Genomic DNA, 7,693 nt, shown 5'->3' with positions numbered 1-7,693 from the left:
AAATCCTCGATTCGGATCCTCTTTAGTACAATTAACATAGAACATTGAAAATGTAAATAAAATTAATATTGTAAAATATTTAAAAAAAATGCATTAAAAAGATAATGCTCTATTACATGAGTTAATAGTCAATCTATTGGATGTCCTAACTTGTCGAAACTTGATTATCAAATTGTCAGATTTCTGTATACAATTACAATATTTATATATTGTTATTATGTCGGAGAATCACAAATTTATGAAAATTAATAACACATGAAGTCAAACAAATTGTGCGAACCATTGAGCAACTATTGTATATGAATATTATATATTGTTAAATTGTCTGATTTAAAACAAATATGAGAAGATTGGTCAATATTTATTTTTTAAAAAAGAGGAAACTTCTTTTAAAAACAAGTAATTTTAACTTACACAACAAAAAGAAGAACAAGACTTCTCATAGAGATACTGATGGTTCGGTAGACACATACTGAGTAACAAAACATATTGCATAAAAAACACCAAACACAAAAAACTGTATGTTTGGTTCAAGTGTATAAATTTAGTTTTTTTTAAAGTAATATATGTGAAAAAATTTTCTTAGAAAAATTATCTTATTTAAAAAGATCTAAAGTAATTGGACCCTATGACCTAGTACCCAATATGACCTGTACGTTGTTTGTGGGTAATTACACTAATTACACGAATTCAACAAACACCACTAATAAGTACAGACCGGTCGGACACGATTGCATCAATTATTTTATTGCTCAGCTATTCATTCTATTGTTGATAAAACAAAATGCAGAACGAGGTCATGGTATAATATTTCGTAGATAAGTAATTGCTTTCAATGATTATCAAGAGATGGTTATTAATATTTGTAGTGCACATTTGTTATAGATCTTATACTTTATAACACTGTATTTAGTTTATACGTTCGTTATAATGTTTTGTTTATAACCATTGCAAAGAGAGGAAATTCTTTGTAAAATAACAATATGGATAAAGAAAAGAAACATTCAAATCATACGCAAAGACTTTTTTGCGCATATTTAAAATATTCATATAAAAAAAAACAATTAATTATAGACGTTTCAGCCAAGATTAGGTCATATTCAGTATGTTATAACAATAAAAAACAAGTATATAATTTAAAATAATAATACAGTATAATAATAATACAATAAAAGTGTTATTAGCGCGATCATAAAAAAATAGAGGGACAAATGAAAATTAGATTACTTATTTAGTGTTGTTACAATTGAAAATTAAATTGCAATAAACGTTATTAGAATGTAATGGATTCTTTATGATATTGTTCAATTTTATAATTTCTTTTTCGCTGTACTTTTTGATATTTATTCTTACATTTAGTTCTATTTAAAGTGATCGTTATGCAAACACAAGACAGAGTCTCAAATCTGTGTTAAAATCAACATCATTCCACAACCGTATTAGAGTTTAAATAATTCTTAAGAAATCCGGTACAATACGGAAACTTCTTTTAATGATTATATAACGTATCTATTACTTTAAATAAAATTAAATATAAGAATAATAAACCGAAGAATACAGCGAAAAATAAATTGTAAAATATCAAGGATTCACTACATTTTGACAGTGTTTATTATAATATTATGATCAAGGGGTAAATCGCTGATCAAAAGTATGTACACCAATGTGTACTAATGCTTAGTAATGCCCAAATAATACCCAAATTTTATATTACTTACTAATGCCCTAATAATGCCTGCTAATGTCCTAGTAATGCACAATCTCGTACTATTTAATATAATATACAATTCTCTTAAATAATGTCCAGTATAATATCCCAAATTTGTACACGTACCGTAATGCCCTCAGTGGTTTATCCCTTAATTGCGATTAAATTTTCAACTGTAACAACATTAAATAATCTAATTTTCGTATAATGTTTATATCCTATATTTTTGTATTGATCGCGTTATATAATAACATTCAAGATATCTAAAAGACGTCTTTTAAATATTTTATGCAACATAAATGTTATCTGGGTTTATATTATATTAATACTTTATTATTATTTTAAATTATACACTGTTACTTGTTTTTTATTATTACGACATATTGAAGATGACTTAATTTTGGCTGAATTAATCGTCTATGATTAATTATTTTTTATGCACATATTTTAAATATAATGACTGTGTGCACGAAGAAGAATGCTGCGTATGACTTGAATGTTTTTTTTCTTTATTTTATTTATACATTAACTATTTTCTCTTTTGTTTATAAAAACAGTATAACCTAGGTATATTGAATGTTATACATACATCGATTATAACATTTTTTTGCTTTTCTCATTCCAGACTATTCTAATTAAAATATAAAAAAGCCAAGACTATTTTAATTCACTTGTTAAACTGCTTACGTCTACATCGTAGAGATAAGTAAATAAGTAGATAAGTCGATTGCTTGGAAAATAGGTTTTTGTATATTCTTAAGGTGCGTCTAGATTATCTAGCTGAAGTTCGAACGATAATTTCCATAAGCATTCGTTACACGGCTCGGCAAAAAATAATAAAATACGATTTGAGGTTTGGCTTAATATTCGATTTGATAATCTAAACGCATCTTTACATGTTAAAAAACATATCAACATGTTAATAAACTTATAATTATTGTAAAAATAACATTGTGGACCATTTTATTTTCCATTTTTCTAACATTTTTTGCGAAAAGGAGAAAATATGTATATATATATATATATATGTAGGCTATATTAGATACCCAATATGTGTATCCAATATGACTTAAATGTTATTTTTTCTTAGAATTTTTATTGCTTACATATAAATATTTGAAAATGTTTTATATTTTTTTAACATTCAAAAATATTTTGTCTTTTAAATTTGACCATCAGTTTTCAATTTAGGAAAAAATTATAAAAAATTGTAGGTTGTCCATAGAATTCGATTACTTATAATCGATTAATAACTTTAACAGATTAACAGTTAAAAGTTATTAATATTATAAAAATAAATAAATAGTTTAATTGCGTTTATAAGTACGAAAAATTACTCTTACGAAAAAAATTCAAAATTTGAGTGTTTATACTGAAAGGACTCCGTACTAATCATATATACGAAATTGGGTCCCTGTGAAATCAAATGATTTTCTCATATGTTATAGCTTATAACCTGCTAAAACAAAATATATAAGTTTTAGTACAAAAAAATGAATAGTTTTCGTATTCGATTAATCTACAATCGCTGATATCTCATCATAAAATACTCAACGGCTATTCTAAACAGCTCACCTAAAATGGATAAAATTATAGTGTTTTGAAAAGGTCTCAACAAGGATTATAAGAAAATGAAAGAAAATATGAGGAGTTTCACTTAAAAAATCCGATGCCTTTGCCCTACCTTGGCGACGCCAAAGTCAAACTGATGAAGTCAGTGGCTAGACCTTTTTAAACTCTACAACTTTTATCTAAAACATGTTTTTATAAAACTTATAATTTTCCAGATATTTTGCTGTCTCGGAATATTTTATGTTTCTTATATGATTATATATAGTGTCACATATATAATTATATTCTATATATAACTACATACTATCATATATAATGTCCAAGATATGTTCACATGTATAAAACGATATTTCGTTACGAAATATTTAGTGTAACTCCCAGAATGTGAATGATGAAAATAACTTAATAAATAATTAAGAAACAATTAATTTTGTATTAAGTAATATAATTGCATATCGCATTTGTACGCACGCGCGCGCACGGGACCATGTCGATGATCTTGGATTACGCTACGGAATTACACTATGTATTCTGTAACAAAGTGTCATTTTATACATGTGTACATATCTTGGTTTAAGTATCATTGGATGGAGCACAAGATTTAGATGAGTGGCCGCACAGGGAAATAAGGAAATTAATTCTCAAATGAGTTGATAAAGCGTTTTTTTTTTCAATTATAATTTTGTCGTGTGTATTCCAGAATATAATGCAGACTAATAATATATATTTTAGCAATAAAACTAAATTAAGTAATTGTATAAAACAATAACTCTCAAGTTGAGGATAATGCTCAAGCATTGAGGTAATGTTCAGTGTTTAAAATAATTCTAAATTGAGTGCAAACACTCAAATTTTGAGTTTTTTTTTTAAGTAATTCGGCGCGCGAATGACTATAAATATGGTATATATGCATACTGTACATATATATTATGTACAGTAATTCAGATTATTTAAGCAGAATTATTTAAGCATTAAAGCTTTGTCTGTTAAGGTCATTACTTCTATTCCTTGTTGTTGAATAAAAATAAATGTCACTTAACATAAAATTTTGAATGATGTAAATGGCTAGATAACGTAAAATAAACGTTTGTCAGCAGTGACTATCAGTCAATATGTTAATTTGTTTTGCTTTTCAGTCTAGAATAATCTAGAATCTAGAATGGATTCTTATGTGTCGCTAAGTCATTGTTGCATCAGACACGTTGACGTACATGTGACAGAATGATCATATAGGGTAAAAGACCCAATATATTAGTCAATTAAATGCATGCATCATGGACTGTCACAAACATAAGTAGTTAATTCAACTCTATTTGTTATTGATTTAATTTTAATCTTTTTATTTGTAATAATAACATATCAATTTGATTTGAGGATATATAATGATAAATTAAAAGCACATTGAATTGAAGGAACATTTCCTTTTCTTAAATCAATATTGAATTTAGTTGAATAAAATATTTATAAAGTTGATGGAATTACATTACAAAATAATAGGAACTTAATAAGTTGCTGATAGTACTAATACCGAAATAAATTCAACTTTGATTTCGAATCAATGTAATTGATTCAAATGTTATATTTTTTTCAAAAAATAATTGTTTTTAATTTTTACATAAAAGGTTCTTACTTTTTTTATTATTCTTATGTAGAATTATTTTATAATTTTACATACAGTCTATTAATTATAATTATAATTATTATAATTATAATTATTAATTATATCGGATATTTTACAATTTTTAAAAACGCATATACGACGAGATTCGAATCTAAGATTTCTAAGATAATTTAACACGCTAACGTTGAGCTATATAATCGCACGCTTGTTTGAACTATAGCATTTGATTGTTATTTGACCCGTTCTAGGCACTTATCATGAAACAAGTCAGAATGAATTTCGATTGGAATTATTCCGTTTCCTCTAGAAAACACAATAAAAATTTAGGAAATAATAGAATAATTCCGATCGGAATCTATTCCGACTTGTTTCTTGATAGGTGCCCTGATCAAGTCTCGCGAATCAATGTATTGATGATTGTATAATCAATGTGAAACAATTTCTAATTTTCTATTTGTAATTTGTTAATTAATTTTTACTTACCTAAAAATCAAATATATATGATTTATGTAATATTTAAATTATAATATCATAAATAATTTATACAATTGTACAAAAAAATTCTTAGATTAACTAAATTATATTTCAATCAACTATAAGATTATTAATTGTAACGAAATTGACTATATTGTTAGATAAATGTATTGATAATTGTATATTTCAATTGTATCAAGCAGATATGTAATCGATGTGAAACAATTTCTATTTGCCTATAAATTAAATGCATATGATTCGTGTAATATTTAAACATATGATACATGATAAATAATTTATATAATTGTACAAAAAAATTCTTAGATCAAATAAATTACATTTCAATCAACTATAAGATATATTCGTATTAATTGTAACGAAATTGACTATATTGTTAGATAAATAAATTGATAATTGTATATTTCAATTGTATCGAGTAGATGTGTAATTAATACAAAATAATTTCTATTTGACTATAAATCAAATTTATGTAATAAATTTATCTAATTTATGTAATATATTTAAATTTAACATGACAAATTATTTACGATTTATTGTAGTTTAACGATATATTTTGAAAGTATATCATCATATTAGCATCGTATTAGCACAGTTGTTATAGATAACGAAATGAAAGAATACAGACATGTATCTATTTTTACTTCTTTTTATTACCTTTTTTGGCCAGGAATTTTTATTATCTTTTTCTTTGTAGTACATCGGTCCAGTTATCAGAATAGTTGGGGGGGGGGGGGGATAAAATTGTTTTTAAAAATTCAGGACATTAAAATAAACGTCAGCCCCTCTTGGACATACGATTTTTGCATGTATTCTATATTTCTTCTCTCTTTTTTCTTTATGAAAATTATTATCTTAAGGTCACAATCCTTAATTTCTAACTTTGTCGATCAATCGATAAACTTAATTGAATTTATTTGGCAGTAAACTAAAGATTGAATGAAACCAACTTGAAAAATTTAATTAACAATAAGTCGACGCATCAATCAACAAGAAGTTGGAAAAAAAAAGTTGGCAAGTAAAAATGAGATTTGTTTTTACTAATCAAAAGATCTATTCTCTATAAATAATACTATGTATATACTTTGTAGTTAAAATAAAACAAATATGTTTACTTAAAGTGTATGTACTCAATTATTTTTCTGAGTAATACTTATAAAAAACCTAGTAAAACAAAACTTATTTCATTTAAAAAGATTTATATATTTAATAACTTAAATAAAAGTTTAAATCTTAAATAATTTCTTACAATGACTTTAATGATATATTTATTTTTTAATAGAATAATATATTTATTTTATTATAGCTTTGTAAAATATTTTATGACAATAATCTATAATAAAATATACTTTATATAATCGTCCATAAAATATTATCATTTAATTAAAATGTTACTTTTAAATATAAATAAAATATCTCTAACAAAAAAATGTTTATTAATCTTTATTTAAAATATTGCTAAAACTGCTAAGGTTAATAAATCTTGTTATTGTAGATACTTTCTTATTAGATGTTCGGAAGAATAAGAGAAAAATGATGAAAAGTATATATAAAGTTTAAAAAACAAAAACAAGTACAATAAAAATATCGAATCGGTTCTCTGTCCTATGTATTCTAATTTTCTCTCTGTATTTTATTTTTCTCTTCAACATCCGATTACGCATTAATTTTATTTCGAAAGAATATAGTACGTCTACAGAGAACAGAGCTACGACTGGAGAAACGATGCGCTTGTTATATCATACCGACTTAAACGATCCTCCAGCACGTGGCAAGCATCATGCGTCTGGCGATTGGCAAACTTCCCGGAATCGTAACAATTTAAAAAGGGAAGAAACACGATAGTAAAAGAAAAGGGAGAGAAACGAAAGAGGGGAGCACGAGATATCAACATCAGACTGTTCTACTTCGGTGATAAGCAAGCCGATCACGACGTCGTCGGCGCCCGGTGGTCGGGCGTAAACTAAAAAGGCGAATGAAACGAGACGCCTGTCTCAGCGGGACGAGACGACGGGACAGACCAAAAAGTTCCAAGCTCTAAAGAACGCGGCACTAGGCGCCGATGACGCGTATAAAAACGTTTTAAAGAGATCCTAAAGACATCTGTTTTATCGATAAAACTTAAATTTTATATAACAATTACTTTTTTCTTTTATACACTTGAAAATCCCTTTCCAGAATTAAAGTAGGATTAAAATACGCACACAAAGACACGTACGTGTGTGTATTTAATATGATTCGTCTACCTTTCAGAGGACTCGTTTTTTTGTCTAGTATTTTGATATAAAATTTAAAAAATG

The 7,693-nt window shown here is 26.0% G+C and overlaps 1 protein-coding gene across 2 annotated transcripts in view; it reads right to left on the bottom strand.

The window, feature by feature from the left end:
• LOC108756885 (monocarboxylate transporter 10) overlaps positions 1 to 7,339 on the bottom strand; it is a 37,231-nt gene extending 29,892 nt beyond the window's left edge. For both annotated transcript variants that reach the window (XM_018501031.1, XM_018501032.1), the window contains exon 1: positions 7,139 to 7,339. The gene's annotated coding sequence lies outside the window, so the exon portion shown is untranslated. The remainder of the gene's footprint in view (positions 1 to 7,138) is intronic.
• Between the last annotated feature and the right edge of the window lie 354 nt (positions 7,340 to 7,693).

This window comes from Trachymyrmex septentrionalis, unplaced genomic scaffold (assembly GCF_001594115.1).
Source record: "Trachymyrmex septentrionalis isolate Tsep2-gDNA-1 unplaced genomic scaffold, Tsep1.0 scaffold13, whole genome shotgun sequence".
Classification (NCBI taxonomy): domain Eukaryota; kingdom Metazoa; phylum Arthropoda; class Insecta; order Hymenoptera; family Formicidae; genus Trachymyrmex; species Trachymyrmex septentrionalis.
This window is presented reverse-complemented; position numbering and strand designations above follow the sequence as displayed.